The sequence below is a fragment of the Dunckerocampus dactyliophorus genome, chromosome 6 (assembly GCF_027744805.1).
Source record: "Dunckerocampus dactyliophorus isolate RoL2022-P2 chromosome 6, RoL_Ddac_1.1, whole genome shotgun sequence".
NCBI lineage: Eukaryota > Metazoa > Chordata > Actinopteri > Syngnathiformes > Syngnathidae > Dunckerocampus > Dunckerocampus dactyliophorus.
In genome coordinates this window covers 831564-850442 of record NC_072824.1, presented here as the reverse complement: position 1 = coordinate 850442, position 18879 = coordinate 831564, and the positions used below count along the sequence as shown (strand labels likewise).

The 18879-nt window shown below is 50.8% G+C and overlaps 45 non-coding genes across 45 annotated transcripts; all 45 read right to left on the bottom strand.

Annotated features, from left to right (window-relative positions):
* Positions 1–212: 212 nt before the first annotated feature.
* Positions 213–331, bottom strand: LOC129183484 (5S ribosomal RNA). Its single transcript, XR_008570902.1, has one exon. It is a non-coding gene; the product is annotated as a 5S ribosomal RNA (ribosomal RNA).
* A 300-nt stretch (positions 332–631) lies between these two features.
* LOC129184539 (5S ribosomal RNA) lies at positions 632–750 on the bottom strand. Its single transcript, XR_008571911.1, has one exon. It is a non-coding gene; the product is annotated as a 5S ribosomal RNA (ribosomal RNA).
* A 300-nt stretch (positions 751–1050) lies between these two features.
* LOC129184465 (5S ribosomal RNA) lies at positions 1051–1169 on the bottom strand. The gene has a single exon (XR_008571840.1). It is a non-coding gene; the product is annotated as a 5S ribosomal RNA (ribosomal RNA).
* A 300-nt stretch (positions 1170–1469) lies between these two features.
* LOC129184463 (5S ribosomal RNA) lies at positions 1470–1588 on the bottom strand. Its single transcript, XR_008571838.1, has one exon. It is a non-coding gene; the product is annotated as a 5S ribosomal RNA (ribosomal RNA).
* A 300-nt stretch (positions 1589–1888) lies between these two features.
* LOC129184462 (5S ribosomal RNA) lies at positions 1889–2007 on the bottom strand. Its single transcript, XR_008571837.1, has one exon. It is a non-coding gene; the product is annotated as a 5S ribosomal RNA (ribosomal RNA).
* A 300-nt stretch (positions 2008–2307) lies between these two features.
* Positions 2308–2426, bottom strand: LOC129183483 (5S ribosomal RNA). Its single transcript, XR_008570901.1, has one exon. It is a non-coding gene; the product is annotated as a 5S ribosomal RNA (ribosomal RNA).
* A 300-nt stretch (positions 2427–2726) lies between these two features.
* Positions 2727–2845, bottom strand: LOC129183482 (5S ribosomal RNA). The gene has a single exon (XR_008570900.1). It is a non-coding gene; the product is annotated as a 5S ribosomal RNA (ribosomal RNA).
* Positions 2846–3145: 300 nt separating this feature from the next.
* Positions 3146–3264, bottom strand: LOC129184538 (5S ribosomal RNA). The gene has a single exon (XR_008571910.1). It is a non-coding gene; the product is annotated as a 5S ribosomal RNA (ribosomal RNA).
* Positions 3265–3564: 300 nt separating this feature from the next.
* Positions 3565–3683, bottom strand: LOC129184461 (5S ribosomal RNA). The gene has a single exon (XR_008571836.1). It is a non-coding gene; the product is annotated as a 5S ribosomal RNA (ribosomal RNA).
* Positions 3684–3983: 300 nt separating this feature from the next.
* On the bottom strand, positions 3984–4102 carry LOC129184460 (5S ribosomal RNA). The gene has a single exon (XR_008571835.1). It is a non-coding gene; the product is annotated as a 5S ribosomal RNA (ribosomal RNA).
* Positions 4103–4402: 300 nt separating this feature from the next.
* Positions 4403–4521, bottom strand: LOC129183481 (5S ribosomal RNA). The gene has a single exon (XR_008570899.1). It is a non-coding gene; the product is annotated as a 5S ribosomal RNA (ribosomal RNA).
* A 300-nt stretch (positions 4522–4821) lies between these two features.
* On the bottom strand, positions 4822–4940 carry LOC129183480 (5S ribosomal RNA). The gene has a single exon (XR_008570898.1). It is a non-coding gene; the product is annotated as a 5S ribosomal RNA (ribosomal RNA).
* A 300-nt stretch (positions 4941–5240) lies between these two features.
* Positions 5241–5359, bottom strand: LOC129184459 (5S ribosomal RNA). Its single transcript, XR_008571834.1, has one exon. It is a non-coding gene; the product is annotated as a 5S ribosomal RNA (ribosomal RNA).
* A 300-nt stretch (positions 5360–5659) lies between these two features.
* LOC129184458 (5S ribosomal RNA) lies at positions 5660–5778 on the bottom strand. Its single transcript, XR_008571833.1, has one exon. It is a non-coding gene; the product is annotated as a 5S ribosomal RNA (ribosomal RNA).
* A 300-nt stretch (positions 5779–6078) lies between these two features.
* Positions 6079–6197, bottom strand: LOC129184457 (5S ribosomal RNA). The gene has a single exon (XR_008571832.1). It is a non-coding gene; the product is annotated as a 5S ribosomal RNA (ribosomal RNA).
* Positions 6198–6497: 300 nt separating this feature from the next.
* On the bottom strand, positions 6498–6616 carry LOC129184455 (5S ribosomal RNA). Its single transcript, XR_008571831.1, has one exon. It is a non-coding gene; the product is annotated as a 5S ribosomal RNA (ribosomal RNA).
* A 300-nt stretch (positions 6617–6916) lies between these two features.
* LOC129183479 (5S ribosomal RNA) lies at positions 6917–7035 on the bottom strand. The gene has a single exon (XR_008570897.1). It is a non-coding gene; the product is annotated as a 5S ribosomal RNA (ribosomal RNA).
* Positions 7036–7335: 300 nt separating this feature from the next.
* LOC129183478 (5S ribosomal RNA) lies at positions 7336–7454 on the bottom strand. Its single transcript, XR_008570896.1, has one exon. It is a non-coding gene; the product is annotated as a 5S ribosomal RNA (ribosomal RNA).
* A 300-nt stretch (positions 7455–7754) lies between these two features.
* LOC129183477 (5S ribosomal RNA) lies at positions 7755–7873 on the bottom strand. The gene has a single exon (XR_008570895.1). It is a non-coding gene; the product is annotated as a 5S ribosomal RNA (ribosomal RNA).
* Positions 7874–8173: 300 nt separating this feature from the next.
* LOC129184454 (5S ribosomal RNA) lies at positions 8174–8292 on the bottom strand. Its single transcript, XR_008571830.1, has one exon. It is a non-coding gene; the product is annotated as a 5S ribosomal RNA (ribosomal RNA).
* A 300-nt stretch (positions 8293–8592) lies between these two features.
* LOC129183475 (5S ribosomal RNA) lies at positions 8593–8711 on the bottom strand. The gene has a single exon (XR_008570893.1). It is a non-coding gene; the product is annotated as a 5S ribosomal RNA (ribosomal RNA).
* A 300-nt stretch (positions 8712–9011) lies between these two features.
* On the bottom strand, positions 9012–9130 carry LOC129183474 (5S ribosomal RNA). Its single transcript, XR_008570892.1, has one exon. It is a non-coding gene; the product is annotated as a 5S ribosomal RNA (ribosomal RNA).
* A 300-nt stretch (positions 9131–9430) lies between these two features.
* LOC129184453 (5S ribosomal RNA) lies at positions 9431–9549 on the bottom strand. The gene has a single exon (XR_008571829.1). It is a non-coding gene; the product is annotated as a 5S ribosomal RNA (ribosomal RNA).
* A 300-nt stretch (positions 9550–9849) lies between these two features.
* LOC129184451 (5S ribosomal RNA) lies at positions 9850–9968 on the bottom strand. Its single transcript, XR_008571827.1, has one exon. It is a non-coding gene; the product is annotated as a 5S ribosomal RNA (ribosomal RNA).
* Positions 9969–10268: 300 nt separating this feature from the next.
* On the bottom strand, positions 10269–10387 carry LOC129184450 (5S ribosomal RNA). Its single transcript, XR_008571826.1, has one exon. It is a non-coding gene; the product is annotated as a 5S ribosomal RNA (ribosomal RNA).
* A 300-nt stretch (positions 10388–10687) lies between these two features.
* LOC129184449 (5S ribosomal RNA) lies at positions 10688–10806 on the bottom strand. The gene has a single exon (XR_008571825.1). It is a non-coding gene; the product is annotated as a 5S ribosomal RNA (ribosomal RNA).
* A 300-nt stretch (positions 10807–11106) lies between these two features.
* LOC129183473 (5S ribosomal RNA) lies at positions 11107–11225 on the bottom strand. The gene has a single exon (XR_008570891.1). It is a non-coding gene; the product is annotated as a 5S ribosomal RNA (ribosomal RNA).
* A 300-nt stretch (positions 11226–11525) lies between these two features.
* Positions 11526–11644, bottom strand: LOC129183472 (5S ribosomal RNA). The gene has a single exon (XR_008570890.1). It is a non-coding gene; the product is annotated as a 5S ribosomal RNA (ribosomal RNA).
* A 300-nt stretch (positions 11645–11944) lies between these two features.
* LOC129183471 (5S ribosomal RNA) lies at positions 11945–12063 on the bottom strand. The gene has a single exon (XR_008570889.1). It is a non-coding gene; the product is annotated as a 5S ribosomal RNA (ribosomal RNA).
* A 300-nt stretch (positions 12064–12363) lies between these two features.
* Positions 12364–12482, bottom strand: LOC129183894 (5S ribosomal RNA). The gene has a single exon (XR_008571300.1). It is a non-coding gene; the product is annotated as a 5S ribosomal RNA (ribosomal RNA).
* Positions 12483–12782: 300 nt separating this feature from the next.
* Positions 12783–12901, bottom strand: LOC129183470 (5S ribosomal RNA). The gene has a single exon (XR_008570888.1). It is a non-coding gene; the product is annotated as a 5S ribosomal RNA (ribosomal RNA).
* A 300-nt stretch (positions 12902–13201) lies between these two features.
* On the bottom strand, positions 13202–13320 carry LOC129184448 (5S ribosomal RNA). The gene has a single exon (XR_008571824.1). It is a non-coding gene; the product is annotated as a 5S ribosomal RNA (ribosomal RNA).
* A 300-nt stretch (positions 13321–13620) lies between these two features.
* On the bottom strand, positions 13621–13739 carry LOC129184447 (5S ribosomal RNA). Its single transcript, XR_008571823.1, has one exon. It is a non-coding gene; the product is annotated as a 5S ribosomal RNA (ribosomal RNA).
* Positions 13740–14039: 300 nt separating this feature from the next.
* LOC129183469 (5S ribosomal RNA) lies at positions 14040–14158 on the bottom strand. The gene has a single exon (XR_008570887.1). It is a non-coding gene; the product is annotated as a 5S ribosomal RNA (ribosomal RNA).
* A 300-nt stretch (positions 14159–14458) lies between these two features.
* Positions 14459–14577, bottom strand: LOC129183468 (5S ribosomal RNA). The gene has a single exon (XR_008570886.1). It is a non-coding gene; the product is annotated as a 5S ribosomal RNA (ribosomal RNA).
* Positions 14578–14877: 300 nt separating this feature from the next.
* Positions 14878–14996, bottom strand: LOC129183467 (5S ribosomal RNA). Its single transcript, XR_008570885.1, has one exon. It is a non-coding gene; the product is annotated as a 5S ribosomal RNA (ribosomal RNA).
* Positions 14997–15296: 300 nt separating this feature from the next.
* LOC129184446 (5S ribosomal RNA) lies at positions 15297–15415 on the bottom strand. Its single transcript, XR_008571822.1, has one exon. It is a non-coding gene; the product is annotated as a 5S ribosomal RNA (ribosomal RNA).
* Positions 15416–15715: 300 nt separating this feature from the next.
* Positions 15716–15834, bottom strand: LOC129184445 (5S ribosomal RNA). The gene has a single exon (XR_008571821.1). It is a non-coding gene; the product is annotated as a 5S ribosomal RNA (ribosomal RNA).
* Positions 15835–16134: 300 nt separating this feature from the next.
* On the bottom strand, positions 16135–16253 carry LOC129184444 (5S ribosomal RNA). The gene has a single exon (XR_008571820.1). It is a non-coding gene; the product is annotated as a 5S ribosomal RNA (ribosomal RNA).
* Positions 16254–16553: 300 nt separating this feature from the next.
* Positions 16554–16672, bottom strand: LOC129184443 (5S ribosomal RNA). Its single transcript, XR_008571819.1, has one exon. It is a non-coding gene; the product is annotated as a 5S ribosomal RNA (ribosomal RNA).
* A 300-nt stretch (positions 16673–16972) lies between these two features.
* LOC129183466 (5S ribosomal RNA) lies at positions 16973–17091 on the bottom strand. The gene has a single exon (XR_008570884.1). It is a non-coding gene; the product is annotated as a 5S ribosomal RNA (ribosomal RNA).
* A 300-nt stretch (positions 17092–17391) lies between these two features.
* On the bottom strand, positions 17392–17510 carry LOC129184442 (5S ribosomal RNA). Its single transcript, XR_008571818.1, has one exon. It is a non-coding gene; the product is annotated as a 5S ribosomal RNA (ribosomal RNA).
* Positions 17511–17810: 300 nt separating this feature from the next.
* Positions 17811–17929, bottom strand: LOC129184440 (5S ribosomal RNA). The gene has a single exon (XR_008571816.1). It is a non-coding gene; the product is annotated as a 5S ribosomal RNA (ribosomal RNA).
* A 300-nt stretch (positions 17930–18229) lies between these two features.
* Positions 18230–18348, bottom strand: LOC129184439 (5S ribosomal RNA). The gene has a single exon (XR_008571815.1). It is a non-coding gene; the product is annotated as a 5S ribosomal RNA (ribosomal RNA).
* Positions 18349–18648: 300 nt separating this feature from the next.
* LOC129184438 (5S ribosomal RNA) lies at positions 18649–18767 on the bottom strand. The gene has a single exon (XR_008571814.1). It is a non-coding gene; the product is annotated as a 5S ribosomal RNA (ribosomal RNA).
* Positions 18768–18879: the final 112 nt, after the last annotated feature.

Sequence of the window (18879 nt, the reverse complement as noted above, 5' to 3'; positions counted from 1 at the left end):
GCTGCTCGTATGGTTTTTCTGGCTGTTTTGTGCCACCGGTCGCAGCCACAGCCAGCCTGTAAGCCTGTTTGAACTTCACAGCAGATAGAAAAACACTGTAGATGGATGTTCCTCACATGAGGGCAAAATAAATACTCTTCCTCCATTCAAAGTGATGGCGTTTTCCAAGAAGTGGGAAACAGCGCCCTCTGCTGAAAGCCAAGAGCCTAAAAAGCTTACAGCACCTGGTATTCCCAGGCGGTCTCCCATCCAAGTACTCACCAGGCCCGCCCCTGCTTAGCTTCCGAGATCGGACGAGATCGGGCGTTCTCAGGGTAGTATGGCCGTAAGCCGGAAAGCTCTCTGAAAACTTTCCTTTTAAAGACGACACTGGTCAAACTGCGCTTCTGCAAACGGTCTCGGATGTGCGTGCACACTTTGCTGCTCGTATGGTTTTTCTGGCTGTTTTGTGCCACCGGTCGCAGCCACAGCCAGCCTGTAAGCCTGTTTGAACTTCACAGCAGATAGAAAAACACTGTAGATGGATGTTCCTCACATGAGGGCAAAATAAATACTCTTCCTCCATTCAAAGTGATGGCGTTTTCCAAGAAGTGGGAAACAGCGCCCTCTGCTGAAAGCCAAGAGCCTAAAAAGCTTACAGCACCTGGTATTCCCAGGCGGTCTCCCATCCAAGTACTAACCAGGCCCGCCCCTGCTTCGCTTCCGAGATCGGACGAGATCGGGCGTTCTCAGGGTAGTATGGCCGTAAGCCGGAAAGCTCTCTGAAAACTTTCCTTTTAAAGACGACACTGGTCAAACTGCGCTTCTGCAAACGGTCTCGGATGTGTGTGCACACTTTGCTGCTCGTATGGTTTTTCTGGCTGTTTTGTGCCACCGGTCGCAGCCACAGCCAGCCTGTAAGCCTGTTTGAACTTCACAGCAGAGAGAAAAACACTGTAGATGGATGTTCCTCACATGAGGGCAAAATAAATACTCTTCCTCCATTCAAAGTGATGGCGTTTTCCAAGAGGTGGGAAACAGCGCCCTCTGCTGAAAGCCAAGAGCCTAAAAAGCTTACAGCACCTGGTATTCCCAGGCGGTCTCCCATCCAAGTACTAACCAGGCCCGCCCCTGCTTAGCTTCCGAGATCGGACGAGATCGGGCGTTCTCAGGGTAGTATGGCCGTAAGCCGGAAAGCTCTCTGAAAACTTTCCTTTTAAAGACGACACTGGTCAAACTGCGCTTCTGCAAACGGTCTCGGATGTGTGTGCACACTTTGCTGCTCGTATGGTTTTTCTGGCTGTTTTGTGCCACCGGTCGCAGCCACAGCCAGCCTGTAAGCCTGTTTGAACTTCACAGCAGATAGAAAAACACTGTAGATGGATGTTCCTCACATGAGGGCAAAATAAATACTCTTCCTCCATTCAAAGTGATGGCGTTTTCCAAGAAGTGGGAAACAGCGCCCTCTGCTGAAAGCCAAGAGCCTAAAAAGCTTACAGCACCTGGTATTCCCAGGCGGTCTCCCATCCAAGTACTAACCAGGCCCGCCCCTGCTTAGCTTCCGAGATCGGACGAGATCGGGCGTTCTCAGGGTAGTATGGCCGTAAGCCGGAAAGCTCTCTGAAAACTTTCCTTTTAAAGACGACACTGGTCAAACTGCGCTTCTGCAAACGGTCTCGGATGTGTGTGCACACTTTGCTGCTCGTATGGTTTTTCTGGCTGTTTTGTGCCACCGGTCGCAGCCACAGCCAGCCTGTAAGCCTGTTTGAACTTCACAGCAGATAGAAAAACACTGTAGATGGATGTTCCTCACATGAGGGCAAAATAAATACTCTTCCTCCATTCAAAGTGATGGCGTTTTCCAAGAAGTGGGAAACAGCGCCCTCTGCTGAAAGCCAAGAGCCTAAAAAGCTTACAGCACCTGGTATTCCCAGGCGGTCTCCCATCCAAGTACTAACCAGGCCCGCCCCTGCTTAGCTTCCGAGATCGGACGAGATCGGGCGTTCTCAGGGTAGTATGGCCGTAAGCCGGAAAGCTCTCTGAAAACTTTCCTTTTAAAGACGACACTGGTCAAACTGCGCTTCTGCAAATGGTCTCGGATGTGTGTGCACACTTTGCTGCTCGTATGGTTTTTCTGGCTGTTTTGTGCCACCGGTCGCAGCCACAGCCAGCCTGTAAGCCTGTTTGAACTTCACAGCAGAGAGAAAAACACTGTAGATGGATGTTCCTCACATGAGGGCAAAATAAATACTCTTCCTCCATTCAAAGTGATGGCGTTTTCCAAGAAGTGGGAAACAGCGCCCTCTGCTGAAAGCCAAGAGCCTAAAAAGCTTACAGCACCTGGTATTCCCAGGCGGTCTCCCATCCAAGTACTCACCAGGCCCGCCCCTGCTTAGCTTCCGAGATCGGACGAGATCGGGCGTTCTCAGGGTAGTATGGCCGTAAGCCGGAAAGCTCTCTGAAAACTTTCCTTTTAAAGACGACACTGGTCAAACTGCGCTTCTGCAAACGGTCTCGGATGTGTGTGCACACTTTGCTGCTCGTATGGTTTTTCTGGCTGTTTTGTGCCACCGGTCGCAGCCACAGCCAGCCTGTAAGCCTGTTTGAACTTCACAGCAGATAGAAAAACACTGTAGATGGATGTTCCTCACATGAGGGCAAAATAAATACTCTTCCTCCATTCAAAGTGATGGCGTTTTCCAAGAAGTGGGAAACAGCGCCCTCTGCTGAAAGCCAAGAGCCTAAAAAGCTTACAGCACCTGGTATTCCCAGGCGGTCTCCCATCCAAGTACTCACCAGGCCCGCCCCTGCTTAGCTTCCGAGATCGGACGAGATCGGGCGTTCTCAGGGTAGTATGGCCGTAAGCCGGAAAGCTCTCTGAAAACTTTCCTTTTAAAGACGACACTGGTCAAACTGCGTTTCTGCAAACGGTCTCGGATGTGTGTGCACACTTTGCTGCTCGTATGGTTTTTCTGGCTGTTTTGTGCCACCGGTCGCAGCCACAGCCAGCCTGTAAGCCTGTTTGAACTTCACAGCAGAGAGAAAAACACTGTAGATGGATGTTCCTCACATGAGGGCAAAATAAATACTCTTCCTCCATTCAAAGTGATGGCGTTTTCCAAGAAGTGGGAAACAGCGCCCTCTGCTGAAAGCCAAGAGCCTAAAAAGCTTACAGCACCTGGTATTCCCAGGCGGTCTCCCATCCAAGTACTAACCAGGCCCGCCCCTGCTTCGCTTCCGAGATCGGACGAGATCGGGCGTTCTCAGGGTAGTATGGCCGTAAGCCGGAAAGCTCTCTGAAAACTTTCCTTTTAAAGACGACACTGGTCAAACTGCGCTTCTGCAAACGGTCTCGGATGTGTGTGCACACTTTGCTGCTCGTATGGTTTTTCTGGCTGTTTTGTGCCACCGGTCGCAGCCACAGCCAGCCTGTAAGCCTGTTTGAACTTCACAGCAGATAGAAAAACACTGTAGATGGATGTTCCTCACATGAGGGCAAAATAAATACTCTTCCTCCATTAAAAGTGATGGCGTTTTCCAAGAAGTGGGAAACAGCGCCCTCTGCTGAAAGCCAAGAGCCTGAAAAGCTTACAGCACCTGGTATTCCCAGGCGGTCTCCCATCCAAGTACTAACCAGGCCCGCCCCTGCTTAGCTTCCGAGATCGGACGAGATCGGGCGTTCTCAGGGTAGTATGGCCGTAAGCCGGAAAGCTCTCTGAAAACTTTCCTTTTAAAGACGACACTGGTCAAACTGCGCTTCTGCAAACGGTCTCGGATGTGTGTGCACACTTTGCTGCTCGTATGGTTTTTCTGGCTGTTTTGTGCCACCGGTCGCAGCCACAGCCAGCCTGTAAGCCTGTTTGAACTTCACAGCAGAGAGAAAAACACTGTAGATGGATGTTCCTCACATGAGGGCAAAATAAATACTCTTCCTCCATTCAAAGTGATGGCGTTTTCCAAGAGGTGGGAAACAGCGCCCTCTGCTGAAAGCCAAGAGCCTAAAAAGCTTACAGCACCTGGTATTCCCAGGCGGTCTCCCATCCAAGTACTAACCAGGCCCGCCCCTGCTTAGCTTCCGAGATCGGACGAGATCGGGCGTTCTCAGGGTAGTATGGCCGTAAGCCGGAAAGCTCTCTGAAAACTTTCCTTTTAAAGACGACACTGGTCAAACTGCGCTTCTGCAAACGGTCTCGGATGTGTGTGCACACTTTGCTGCTCGTATGGTTTTTCTGGCTGTTTTGTGCCACCGGTCGCAGCCACAGCCAGCCTGTAAGCCTGTTTGAACTTCACAGCAGATAGAAAAACACTGTAGATGGATGTTCCTCACATGAGGGCAAAATAAATACTCTTCCTCCATTCAAAGTGATGGCGTTTTCCAAGAAGTGGGAAACAGCGCCCTCTGCTGAAAGCCAAGAGCCTAAAAAGCTTACAGCACCTGGTATTCCCAGGCGGTCTCCCATCCAAGTACTCACCAGGCCCGCCCCTGCTTAGCTTCCGAGATCGGACGAGATCGGGCGTTCTCAGGGTAGTATGGCCGTAAGCCGGAAAGCTCTCTGAAAACTTTCCTTTTAAAGACGACACTGGTCAAACTGCGCTTCTGCAAACGGTCTCGGATGTGCGTGCACACTTTGCTGCTCGTATGGTTTTTCTGGCTGTTTTGTGCCACCGGTCGCAGCCACAGCCAGCCTGTAAGCCTGTTTGAACTTCACAGCAGATAGAAAAACACTGTAGATGGATGTTCCTCACATGAGGGCAAAATAAATACTCTTCCTCCATTCAAAGTGATGGCGTTTTCCAAGAAGTGGGAAACAGCGCCCTCTGCTGAAAGCCAAGAGCCTAAAAAGCTTACAGCACCTGGTATTCCCAGGCGGTCTCCCATCCAAGTACTCACCAGGCCCGCCCCTGCTTAGCTTCCGAGATCGGACGAGATCGGGCGTTCTCAGGGTAGTATGGCCGTAAGCCGGAAAGCTCTCTGAAAACTTTCCTTTTAAAGACGACACTGGTCAAACTGCGTTTCTGCAAACGGTCTCGGATGTGTGTGCACACTTTGCTGCTCGTATGGTTTTTCTGGCTGTTTTGTGCCACCGGTCGCAGCCACAGCCAGCCTGTAAGCCTGTTTGAACTTCACAGCAGAGAGAAAAACACTGTAGATGGATGTTCCTCACATGAGGGCAAAATAAATACTCTTCCTCCATTCAAAGTGATGGCGTTTTCCAAGAAGTGGGAAACAGCGCCCTCTGCTGAAAGCCAAGAGCCTAAAAAGCTTACAGCACCTGGTATTCCCAGGCGGTCTCCCATCCAAGTACTAACCAGGCCCGCCCCTGCTTAGCTTCCGAGATCGGACGAGATCGGGCGTTCTCAGGGTAGTATGGCCGTAAGCCGGAAAGCTCTCTGAAAACTTTCCTTTTAAAGACGACACTGGTCAAACTGCGCTTCTGCAAACGGTCTCGGATGTGTGTGCACACTTTGCTGCTCGTATGGTTTTTCTGGCTGTTTTGTGCCACCGGTCGCAGCCACAGCCAGCCTGTAAGCCTGTTTGAACTTCACAGCAGATAGAAAAACACTGTAGATGGATGTTCCTCACATGAGGGCAAAATAAATACTCTTCCTCCATTCAAAGTGATGGCGTTTTCCAAGAAGTGGGAAACAGCGCCCTCTGCTGAAAGCCAAGAGCCTAAAAAGCTTACAGCACCTGGTATTCCCAGGCGGTCTCCCATCCAAGTACTAACCAGGCCCGCCCCTGCTTAGCTTCCGAGATCGGACGAGATCGGGCGTTCTCAGGGTAGTATGGCCGTAAGCCGGAAAGCTCTCTGAAAACTTTCCTTTTAAAGACGACACTGGTCAAACTGCGCTTCTGCAAACGGTCTCGGATGTGTGTGCACACTTTGCTGCTCGTATGGTTTTTCTGGCTGTTTTGTGCCACCGGTCGCAGCCACAGCCAGCCTGTAAGCCTGTTTGAACTTCACAGCAGAGAGAAAAACACTGTAGATGGATGTTCCTCACATGAGGGCAAAATAAATACTCTTCCTCCATTCAAAGTGATGGCGTTTTCCAAGAGGTGGGAAACAGCGCCCTCTGCTGAAAGCCAAGAGCCTAAAAAGCTTACAGCACCTGGTATTCCCAGGCGGTCTCCCATCCAAGTACTAACCAGGCCCGCCCCTGCTTAGCTTCCGAGATCGGACGAGATCGGGCGTTCTCAGGGTAGTATGGCCGTAAGCCGGAAAGCTCTCTGAAAACTTTCCTTTTAAAGACGACACTGGTCAAACTGTGCTTCTGCAAACGGTCTCGGATGTGTGTGCACACTTTGCTGCTCGTATGGTTTTTCTGGCTGTTTTGTGCCACCGGTCGCAGCCACAGCCAGCCTGTAAGCCTGTTTGAACTTCACAGCAGATAGAAAAACACTGTAGATGGATGTTCCTCACATGAGGGCAAAATAAATACTCTTCCTCCATTCAAAGTGATGGCGTTTTCCAAGAAGTGGGAAACAGCGCCCTCTGCTGAAAGCCAAGAGCCTAAAAAGCTTACAGCACCTGGTATTCCCAGGCGGTCTCCCATCCAAGTACTAACCAGGCCCGCCCCTGCTTAGCTTCCGAGATCGGACGAGATCGGGCGTTCTCAGGGTAGTATGGCCGTAAGCCGGAAAGCTCTCTGAAAACTTTCCTTTTAAAGACGACACTGGTCAAACTGCGCTTCTGCAAACGGTCTCGGATGTGTGTGCACACTTTGCTGCTCGTATGGTTTTTCTGGCTGTTTTGTGCCACCGGTCGCAGCCACAGCCAGCCTGTAAGCCTGTTTGAACTTCACAGCAGAGAGAAAAACACTGTAGATGGATGTTCCTCACATGAGGGCAAAATAAATACTCTTCCTCCATTCAAAGTGATGGCGTTTTCCAAGAAGTGGGAAACAGCGCCCTCTGCTGAAAGCCAAGAGCCTAAAAAGCTTACAGCACCTGGTATTCCCAGGCGGTCTCCCATCCAAGTACTCACCAGGCCCGCCCCTGCTTAGCTTCCGAGATCGGACGAGATCGGGCGTTCTCAGGGTAGTATGGCCGTAAGCCGGAAAGCTCTCTGAAAACTTTCCTTTTAAAGACGACACTGGTCAAACTGCGCTTCTGCAAACGGTCTCGGATGTGTGTGCACACTTTGCTGCTCGTATGGTTTTTCTGGCTGTTTTGTGCCACCGGTCGCAGCCACAGCCAGCCTGTAAGCCTGTTTGAACTTCACAGCAGATAGAAAAACACTGTAGATGGATGTTCCTCACATGAGGGCAAAATAAATACTCTTCCTCCATTCAAAGTGATGGCGTTTTCCAAGAAGTGGGAAACAGCGCCCTCTGCTGAAAGCCAAGAGCCTAAAAAGCTTACAGCACCTGGTATTCCCAGGCGGTCTCCCATCCAAGTACTCACCAGGCCCGCCCCTGCTTAGCTTCCGAGATCGGACGAGATCGGGCGTTCTCAGGGTAGTATGGCCGTAAGCCGGAAAGCTCTCTGAAAACTTTCCTTTTAAAGACGACACTGGTCAAACTGCGCTTCTGCAAACGGTCTCGGATGTGTGTGCACACTTTGCTGCTCGTATGGTTTTTCTGGCTGTTTTGTGCCACCGGTCGCAGCCACAGCCAGCCTGTAAGCCTGTTTGAACTTCACAGCAGATAGAAAAACACTGTAGATGGATGTTCCTCACATGAGGGCAAAATAAATACTCTTCCTCCATTCAAAGTGATGGCGTTTTCCAAGAAGTGGGAAACAGCGCCCTCTGCTGAAAGCCAAGAGCCTAAAAAGCTTACAGCACCTGGTATTCCCAGGCGGTCTCCCATCCAAGTACTCACCAGGCCCGCCCCTGCTTAGCTTCCGAGATCGGACGAGATCGGGCGTTCTCAGGGTAGTATGGCCGTAAGCTGGAAAGCTCTCTGAAAACTTTCCTTTTAAAGACGACACTGGTCAAACTGCGCTTCTGCAAACGGTCTCGGATGTGTGTGCACACTTTGCTGCTCGTATGGTTTTTCTGGCTGTTTTGTGCCACCGGTCGCAGCCACAGCCAGCCTGTAAGCCTGTTTGAACTTCACAGCAGAGAGAAAAACACTGTAGATGGATGTTCCTCACATGAGGGCAAAATAAATACTCTTCCTCCATTCAAAGTGATGGCGTTTTCCAAGAGGTGGGAAACAGCGCCCTCTGCTGAAAGCCAAGAGCCTAAAAAGCTTACAGCACCTGGTATTCCCAGGCGGTCTCCCATCCAAGTACTAACCAGGCCCGCCCCTGCTTAGCTTCCGAGATCGGACGAGATCGGGCGTTCTCAGGGTAGTATGGCCGTAAGCCGGAAAGCTCTCTGAAAACTTTCCTTTTAAAGACGACACTGGTCAAACTGCGCTTCTGCAAACGGTCTCGGATGTGTGTGCACACTTTGCTGCTCGTATGGTTTTTCTGGCTGTTTTGTGCCACCGGTCGCAGCCACAGCCAGCCTGTAAGCCTGTTTGAACTTCACAGCAGATAGAAAAACACTGTAGATGGATGTTCCTCACATGAGGGCAAAATAAATACTCTTCCTCCATTCAAAGTGATGGCGTTTTCCAAGAAGTGGGAAACAGCGCCCTCTGCTGAAAGCCAAGAGCCTAAAAAGCTTACAGCACCTGGTATTCCCAGGCGGTCTCCCATCCAAGTACTCACCAGGCCCGCCCCTGCTTAGCTTCCGAGATCGGACGAGATCGGGCGTTCTCAGGGTAGTATGGCCGTAAGCCGGAAAGCTCTCTGAAAACTTTCCTTTTAAAGACGACACTGGTCAAACTGCGCTTCTGCAAACGGTCTCGGATGTGCGTGCACACTTTGCTGCTCGTATGGTTTTTCTGGCTGTTTTGTGCCACCGGTCGCAGCCACAGCCAGCCTGTAAGCCTGTTTGAACTTCACAGCAGATAGAAAAACACTGTAGATGGATGTTCCTCACATGAGGGCAAAATAAATACTCTTCCTCCATTCAAAGTGATGGCGTTTTCCAAGAAGTGGGAAACAGCGCCCTCTGCTGAAAGCCAAGAGCCTAAAAAGCTTACAGCACCTGGTATTCCCAGGCGGTCTCCCATCCAAGTACTCACCAGGCCCGCCCCTGCTTAGCTTCCGAGATCGGACGAGATCGGGCGTTCTCAGGGTAGTATGGCCGTAAGCCGGAAAGCTCTCTGAAAACTTTCCTTTTAAAGACGACACTGGTCAAACTGCGTTTCTGCAAACGGTCTCGGATGTGTGTGCACACTTTGCTGCTCGTATGGTTTTTCTGGCTGTTTTGTGCCACCGGTCGCAGCCACAGCCAGCCTGTAAGCCTGTTTGAACTTCACAGCAGAGAGAAAAACACTGTAGATGGATGTTCCTCACATGAGGGCAAAATAAATACTCTTCCTCCATTCAAAGTGATGGCGTTTTCCAAGAAGTGGGAAACAGCGCCCTCTGCTGAAAGCCAAGAGCCTAAAAAGCTTACAGCACCTGGTATTCCCAGGCGGTCTCCCATCCAAGTACTAACCAGGCCCGCCCCTGCTTAGCTTCCGAGATCGGACGAGATCGGGCGTTCTCAGGGTAGTATGGCCGTAAGCCGGAAAGCTCTCTGAAAACTTTCCTTTTAAAGACGACACTGGTCAAACTGCGCTTCTGCAAACGGTCTCGGATGTGTGTGCACACTTTGCTGCTCGTATGGTTTTTCTGGCTGTTTTGTGCCACCGGTCGCAGCCACAGCCAGCCTGTAAGCCTGTTTGAACTTCACAGCAGATAGAAAAACACTGTAGATGGATGTTCCTCACATGAGGGCAAAATAAATACTCTTCCTCCATTCAAAGTGATGGCGTTTTCCAAGAAGTGGGAAACAGCGCCCTCTGCTGAAAGCCAAGAGCCTAAAAAGCTTACAGCACCTGGTATTCCCAGGCGGTCTCCCATCCAAGTACTAACCAGGCCCGCCCCTGCTTAGCTTCCGAGATCGGACGAGATCGGGCGTTCTCAGGGTAGTATGGCCGTAAGCCGGAAAGCTCTCTGAAAACTTTCCTTTTAAAGACGACACTGGTCAAACTGCGCTTCTGCAAACGGTCTCGGATGTGTGTGCACACTTTGCTGCTCGTATGGTTTTTCTGGCTGTTTTGTGCCACCGGTCGCAGCCACAGCCAGCCTGTAAGCCTGTTTGAACTTCACAGCAGAGAGAAAAACACTGTAGATGGATGTTCCTCACATGAGGGCAAAATAAATACTCTTCCTCCATTCAAAGTGATGGCGTTTTCCAAGAGGTGGGAAACAGCGCCCTCTGCTGAAAGCCAAGAGCCTAAAAAGCTTACAGCACCTGGTATTCCCAGGCGGTCTCCCATCCAAGTACTAACCAGGCCCGCCCCTGCTTAGCTTCCGAGATCGGACGAGATCGGGCGTTCTCAGGGTAGTATGGCCGTAAGCCGGAAAGCTCTCTGAAAACTTTCCTTTTAAAGACGACACTGGTCAAACTGTGCTTCTGCAAACGGTCTCGGATGTGTGTGCACACTTTGCTGCTCGTATGGTTTTTCTGGCTGTTTTGTGCCACCGGTCGCAGCCACAGCCAGCCTGTAAGCCTGTTTGAACTTCACAGCAGATAGAAAAACACTGTAGATGGATGTTCCTCACATGAGGGCAAAATAAATACTCTTCCTCCATTCAAAGTGATGGCGTTTTCCAAGAAGTGGGAAACAGCGCCCTCTGCTGAAAGCCAAGAGCCTAAAAAGCTTACAGCACCTGGTATTCCCAGGCGGTCTCCCATCCAAGTACTAACCAGGCCCGCCCCTGCTTAGCTTCCGAGATCGGACGAGATCGGGCGTTCTCAGGGTAGTATGGCCGTAAGCCGGAAAGCTCTCTGAAAACTTTCCTTTTAAAGACGACACTGGTCAAACTGCGCTTCTGCAAACGGTCTCGGATGTGTGTGCACACTTTGCTGCTCGTATGGTTTTTCTGGCTGTTTTGTGCCACCGGTCGCAGCCACAGCCAGCCTGTAAGCCTGTTTGAACTTCACAGCAGAGAGAAAAACACTGTAGATGGATGTTCCTCACATGAGGGCAAAATAAATACTCTTCCTCCATTCAAAGTGATGGCGTTTTCCAAGAAGTGGGAAACAGCGCCCTCTGCTGAAAGCCAAGAGCCTAAAAAGCTTACAGCACCTGGTATTCCCAGGCGGTCTCCCATCCAAGTACTCACCAGGCCCGCCCCTGCTTAGCTTCCGAGATCGGACGAGATCGGGCGTTCTCAGGGTAGTATGGCCGTAAGCCGGAAAGCTCTCTGAAAACTTTCCTTTTAAAGACGACACTGGTCAAACTGCGCTTCTGCAAACGGTCTCGGATGTGTGTGCACACTTTGCTGCTCGTATGGTTTTTCTGGCTGTTTTGTGCCACCGGTCGCAGCCACAGCCAGCCTGTAAGCCTGTTTGAACTTCACAGCAGATAGAAAAACACTGTAGATGGATGTTCCTCACATGAGGGCAAAATAAATACTCTTCCTCCATTCAAAGTGATGGCGTTTTCCAAGAAGTGGGAAACAGCGCCCTCTGCTGAAAGCCAAGAGCCTAAAAAGCTTACAGCACCTGGTATTCCCAGGCGGTCTCCCATCCAAGTACTCACCAGGCCCGCCCCTGCTTAGCTTCCGAGATCGGACGAGATCGGGCGTTCTCAGGGTAGTATGGCCGTAAGCCGGAAAGCTCTCTGAAAACTTTCCTTTTAAAGACGACACTGGTCAAACTGCGCTTCTGCAAACGGTCTCGGATGTGTGTGCACACTTTGCTGCTCGTATGGTTTTTCTGGCTGTTTTGTGCCACCGGTCGCAGCCACAGCCAGCCTGTAAGCCTGTTTGAACTTCACAGCAGATAGAAAAACACTGTAGATGGATGTTCCTCACATGAGGGCAAAATAAATACTCTTCCTCCATTCAAAGTGATGGCGTTTTCCAAGAAGTGGGAAACAGCGCCCTCTGCTGAAAGCCAAGAGCCTAAAAAGCTTACAGCACCTGGTATTCCCAGGCGGTCTCCCATCCAAGTACTCACCAGGCCCGCCCCTGCTTAGCTTCCGAGATCGGACGAGATCGGGCGTTCTCAGGGTAGTATGGCCGTAAGCTGGAAAGCTCTCTGAAAACTTTCCTTTTAAAGACGACACTGGTCAAACTGCGCTTCTGCAAACGGTCTCGGATGTGTGTGCACACTTTGCTGCTCGTATGGTTTTTCTGGCTGTTTTGTGCCACCGGTCGCAGCCACAGCCAGCCTGTAAGCCTGTTTGAACTTCACAGCAGAGAGAAAAACACTGTAGATGGATGTTCCTCACATGAGGGCAAAATAAATACTCTTCCTCCATTCAAAGTGATGGCGTTTTCCAAGAAGTGGGAAACAGCGCCCTCTGCTGAAAGCCAAGAGCCTAAAAAGCTTACAGCACCTGGTATTCCCAGGCGGTCTCCCATCCAAGTACTAACCAGGCCCGCCCCTGCTTAGCTTGCGAGATCGGACGAGATCGGGCGTTCTCAGGGTAGTATGGCCGTAAGCCGGAAAGCTCTCTGAAAACTTTCCTTTTAAAGACGACACTGGTCAAACTGCGCTTCTGCAAACGGTCTCGGATGTGTGTGCACACTTTGCTGCTCGTATGGTTTTTCTGGCTGTTTTGTGCCACCGGTCGCAGCCACAGCCAGCCTGTAAGCCTGTTTGAACTTCACAGCAGATAGAAAAACACTGTAGATGGATGTTCCTCACATGAGGGCAAAATAAATACTCTTCCTCCATTCAAAGTGATGGCGTTTTCCAAGAAGTGGGAAACAGCGCCCTCTGCTGAAAGCCAAGAGCCTAAAAAGCTTACAGCACCTGGTATTCCCAGGCGGTCTCCCATCCAAGTACTCACCAGGCCCGCCCCTGCTTAGCTTCCGAGATCGGACGAGATCGGGCGTTCTCAGGGTAGTATGGCCGTAAGCCGGAAAGCTCTCTGAAAACTTTCCTTTTAAAGACGACACTGGTCAAACTGCGTTTCTGCAAACGGTCTCGGATGTGTGTGCACACTTTGCTGCTCGTATGGTTTTTCTGGCTGTTTTGTGCCACCGGTCGCAGCCACAGCCAGCCTGTAAGCCTGTTTGAACTTCACAGCAGAGAGAAAAACACTGTAGATGGATGTTCCTCACATGAGGGCAAAATAAATACTCTTCCTCCATTCAAAGTGATGGCGTTTTCCAAGAGGTGGGAAACAGCGCCCTCTGCTGAAAGCCAAGAGCCTAAAAAGCTTACAGCACCTGGTATTCCCAGGCGGTCTCCCATCCAAGTACTAACCAGGCCCGCCCCTGCTTAGCTTCCGAGATCGGACGAGATCGGGCGTTCTCAGGGTAGTATGGCCGTAAGCCGGAAAGCTCTCTGAAAACTTTCCTTTTAAAGACGACACTGGTCAAACTGCGCTTCTGCAAACGGTCTCGGATGTGTGTGCACACTTTGCTGCTCGTATGGTTTTTCTGGCTGTTTTGTGCCACCGGTCGCAGCCACAGTCAGCCTGTAAGCCTGTTTGAACTTCACAGCAGATAGAAAAACACTGTAGATGGATGTTCCTCACATGAGGGCAAAATAAATACTCTTCCTCCATTCAAAGTGATGGCGTTTTCCAAGAAGTGGGAAACAGCGCCCTCTGCTGAAAGCCAAGAGCCTAAAAAGCTTACAGCACCTGGTATTCCCAGGCGGTCTCCCATCCAAGTACTAACCAGGCCCGCCCCTGCTTAGCTTCCGAGATCGGACGAGATCGGGCGTTCTCAGGGTAGTATGGCCGTAAGCCGGAAAGCTCTCTGAAAACTTTCCTTTTAAAGACGACACTGGTCAAACTGCGCTTCTGCAAACGGTCTCGGATGTGTGTGCACACTTTGCTGCTCGTATGGTTTTTCTGGCTGTTTTGTGCCACCGGTCGCAGCCACAGCCAGCCTGTAAGCCTGTTTGAACTTCACAGCAGAGAGAAAAACACTGTAGATGGATGTTCCTCACATGAGGGCAAAATAAATACTCTTCCTCCATTCAAAGTGATGGCGTTTTCCAAGAAGTGGGAAACAGCGCCCTCTGCTGAAAGCCAAGAGCCTAAAAAGCTTACAGCACCTGGTATTCCCAGGCGGTCTCCCATCCAAGTACTCACCAGGCCCGCCCCTGCTTAGCTTCCGAGATCGGACGAGATCGGGCGTTCTCAGGGTAGTATGGCCGTAAGCCGGAAAGCTCTCTGAAAACTTTCCTTTTAAAGACGACACTGGTCAAACTGCGCTTCTGCAAACGGTCTCGGATGTGTGTGCACACTTTGCTGCTCGTATGGTTTTTCTGGCTGTTTTGTGCCACCGGTCGCAGCCACAGCCAGCCTGTAAGCCTGTTTGAACTTCACAGCAGATAGAGAAACACTGTAGATGGATGTTCCTCACATGAGGGCAAAATAAATACTCTTCCTCCATTCAAAGTGATGGCGTTTTCCAAGAAGTGGGAAACAGCGCCCTCTGCTGAAAGCCAAGAGCCTAAAAAGCTTACAGCACCTGGTATTCCCAGGCGGTCTCCCATCCAAGTACTCACCAGGCCCGCCCCTGCTTAGCTTCCGAGATCGGACGAGATCGGGCGTTCTCAGGGTAGTATGGCCGTAAGCCGGAAAGCTCTCTGAAAACTTTCCTTTTAAAGACGACACTGGTCAAACTGCGCTTCTGCAAACGGTCTCGGATGTGTGTGCACACTTTGCTGCTCGTATGGTTTTTCTGGCTGTTTTGTGCCACCGGTCGCAGCCACAGCCAGCCTGTAAGCCTGTTTGAACTTCACAGCAGATAGAAAAACACTGTAGATGGATGTTCCTCACATGAGGGCAAAATAAATACTCTTCCTCCATTCAAAGTGATGGCGTTTTCCAAGAAGTGGGAAACAGCGCCCTCTGCTGAAAGCCAAGAGCCTAAAAAGCTTACAGCACCTGGTATTCCCAGGCGGTCTCCCATCCAAGTACTCACCAGGCCCGCCCCTGCTTAGCTTCCGAGATCGGACGAGATCGGGCGTTCTCAGGGTAGTATGGCCGTAAGCCGGAAAGCTCTCTGAAAACTTTCCTTTTAAAGACGACACTGGTCAAACTGCGTTTCTGCAAACGGTCTCGGATGTGTGTGCACACTTTGCTGCTCGTATGGTTTTTCTGGCTGTTTTGTGCCACCGGTCGCAGCCACAGCCAGCCTGTAAGCCTGTTTGAACTTCACAGCAGAGAGAAAAACACTGTAGATGGATGTTCCTCACATGAGGGCAAAATAAATACTCTTCCTCCATTCAAAGTGATGGCGTTTTCCAAGAAGTGGGAAACAGCGCCCTCTGCTGAAAGCCAAGAGCCTAAAAAGCTTACAGCACCTGGTATTCCCAGGCGGTCTCCCATCCAAGTACTAACCAGGCCCGCCCCTGCTTAGCTTCCGAGATCGGACGAGATCGGGCGTTCTCAGGGTAGTATGGCCGTAAGCCGGAAAGCTCTCTGAAAACTTTCCTTTTAAAGACGACACTGGTCAAACTGCGCTTCTGCAAACGGTCTCGGATGTGTGTGCACACTTTGCTGCTCGTATGGTTTTTCTGGCTGTTTTGTGCCACCGGTCGCAGCCACAGCCAGCCTGTAAGCCTGTTTGAACTTCACAGCAGATAGAAAAACACTGTAGATGGATGTTCCTCACATGAGGGCAAAATAAATACTCTTCCTCCATTCAAAGTGATGGCGTTTTCCAAGAAGTGGGAAACAGCGCCCTCTGCTGAAAGCCAAGAGCCTAAAAAGCTTACAGCACCTGGTATTCCCAGGCGGTCTCCCATCCAAGTACTAACCAGGCCCGCCCCTGCTTAGCTTCCGAGATCGGACGAGATCGGGCGTTCTCAGGGTAGTATGGCCGTAAGCCGGAAAGCTCTCTGAAAACTTTCCTTTTAAAGACGACACTGGTCAAACTGCGCTTCTGCAAACGGTCTCGGATGTGTGTGCACACTTTGCTGCTCGTATGGTTTTTCTGGCTGTTTTGTGCCACCGGTCGCAGCCACAGCCAGCCTGTAAGCCTGTTTGAACTTCACAGCAGAGAGAAAAACACTGTAGATGGATGTTCCTCACATGAGGGCAAAATAAATACTCTTCCTCCATTCAAAGTGATGGCGTTTTCCAAGAGGTGGGAAACAGCGCCCTCTGCTGAAAGCCAAGAGCCTAAAAAGCTTACAGCACCTGGTATTCCCAGGCGGTCTCCCATCCAAGTACTAACCAGGCCCGCCCCTGCTTAGCTTCCGAGATCGGACGAGATCGGGCGTTCTCAGGGTAGTATGGCCGTAAGCCGGAAAGCTCTCTGAAAACTTTCCTTTTAAAGACGACACTGGTCAAACTGCGCTTCTGCAAACGGTCTCGGATGTGTGTGCACACTTTGCTGCTCGTATGGTTTTTCTGGCTGTTTTGTGCCACCGGTCGCAGCCACAGCCAGCCTGTAAGCCTGTTTGAACTTCACAGCAGATAGAAAAACACTGTAGATGGATGTTCCTCACATGAGGGCAAAATAAATACTCTTCCTCCATTCAAAGTGATGGCGTTTTCCAAGAAGTGGGAAACAGCGCCCTCTGCTGAAAGCCAAGAGCCTAAAAAGCTTACAGCACCTGGTATTCCCAGGCGGTCTCCCATCCAAGTACTAACCAGGCCCGCCCCTGCTTAGCTTCCGAGATCGGACGAGATCGGGCGTTCTCAGGGTAGTATGGCCGTAAGCCGGAAAGCTCTCTGAAAACTTTCCTTTTAAAGACGACACTGGTCAAACTGCGCTTCTGCAAACGGTCTCGGATGTGTGTGCACACTTTGCTGCTCGTATGGTTTTTCTGGCTGTTTTGTGCCACCGGTCGCAGCCACAGCCAGCCTGTAAGCCTGTTTGAACTTCACAGCAGATAGAAAAACACTGTAGATGGATGTTCCTCACATGAGGGCAAAATAAATACTCTTCCTCCATTCAAAGTGATGGCGTTTTCCAAGAAGTGGGAAACAGCGCCCTCTGCTGAAAGCCAAGAGCCTAAAAAGCTTACAGCACCTGGTATTCCCAGGCGGTCTCCCATCCAAGTACTCACCAGGCCCGCCCCTGCTTAGCTTCCGAGATCGGACGAGATCGGGCGTTCTCAGGGTAGTATGGCCGTAAGCCGGAAAGCTCTCTGAAAACTTTCCTTTTAAAGACGACACTGGTCAAACTGCGTTTCTGCAAACGGTCTCGGATGTGTGTGCACACTTTGCTGCTCGTATGGTTTTTCTGGCTGTTTTGTGCCACCGGTCGCAGCCACAGCCAGCCTGTAAGCCTGTTTGAACTTCACAGCAGAGAGAAAAACACTGTAGATGGATGTTCCTCACATGAGGGCAAAATAAATACTCTTCCTCCATTCAAAGTGATGGCGTTTTCCAAGAAGTGGGAAACAGCGCCCTCTGCTGAAAGCCAAGAGCCTAAAAAGCTTACAGCACCTGGTATTCCCAGGCGGTCTCCCATCCAAGTACTAACCAGGCCCGCCCCTGCTTAGCTTCCGAGATCGGACGAGATCGGGCGTTCTCAGGGTAGTATGGCCGTAAGCCGGAAAGCTCTCTGAAAACTTTCCTTTTAAAGACGACACTGGTCAAACTGCGCTTCTGCAAACGGTCTCGGATGTGTGTGCACACTTTGCTGCTCGTATGGTTTTTCTGGCTGTTTTGTGCCACCGGTCGCAGCCACAGCCAGCCTGTAAGCCTGTTTGAACTTCACAGCAGATAGAAAAACACTGTAGATGGATGTTCCTCACATGAGGGCAAAATAAATACTCTTCCTCCATTCAAAGTGATGGCGTTTTCCAAGAAGTGGGAAACAGCGCCCTCTGCTGAAAGCCAAGAGCCTAAAAAGCTTACAGCACCTGGTATTCCCAGGCGGTCTCCCATCCAAGTACTAACCAGGCCCGCCCCTGCTTAGCTTCCGAGATCGGACGAGATCGGGCGTTCTCAGGGTAGTATGGCCGTAAGCCGGAAAGCTCTCTGAAAACTTTCCTTTTAAAGACGACACTGGTCAAACTGCGCTTCTGCAAACGGTCTCGGATGTGTGTGCACACTTTGCTGCTCGTATGGTTTTTCTGGCTGTTTTGTGCCACCGGTCGCAGCCACAGCCAGCCTGTAAGCCTGTTTGAACTTCACAGCAGAGAGAAAAACACTGTAGATGGATGTTCCTCACATGAGGGCAAAATAAATACTCTTCCTCCATTCAAAGTGATGGCGTTTTCCAAGAGGTGGGAAACAGCGCCCTCTGCTGAAAGCCAAGAGCCTAAAAAGCTTACAGCACCTGGTATTCCCAGGCGGTCTCCCATCCAAGTACTAACCAGGCCCGCCCCTGCTTAGCTTCCGAGATCGGACGAGATCGGGCGTTCTCAGGGTAGTATGGCCGTAAGCCGGAAAGCTCTCTGAAAACTTTCCTTTTAAAGACGACACTGGTCAAACTGCGCTTCTGCAAACGGTCTCGGATGTGTGTGCACACTTTGCTGCTCGTATGGTTTTTCTGGCTGTTTTGTGCCACCGGTCGCAGCCACAGCCAGCCTGTAAGCCTGTTTGAACTTCACAGCAGATAGAAAAACACTGTAGATGGATGTTCCTCACATGAGGGCAAAATAAATACTCTTCCTCCATTCAAAGTGATGGCGTTTTCCAAGAAGTGGGAAACAGCGCCCTCTGCTGAAAGCCAAGAGCCTAAAAAGCTTACAGCACCTGGTATTCCCAGGCGGTCTCCCATCCAAGTACTAACCAGGCCCGCCCCTGCTTAGCTTCCGAGATCGGACGAGATCGGGCGTTCTCAGGGTAGTATGGCCGTAAGCCGGAAAGCTCTCTGAAAACTTTCCTTTTAAAGACGACACTGGTCAAACTGCGCTTCTGCAAACGGTCTCGGATGTGTGTGCACACTTTGCTGCTCGTATGGTTTTTCTGGCT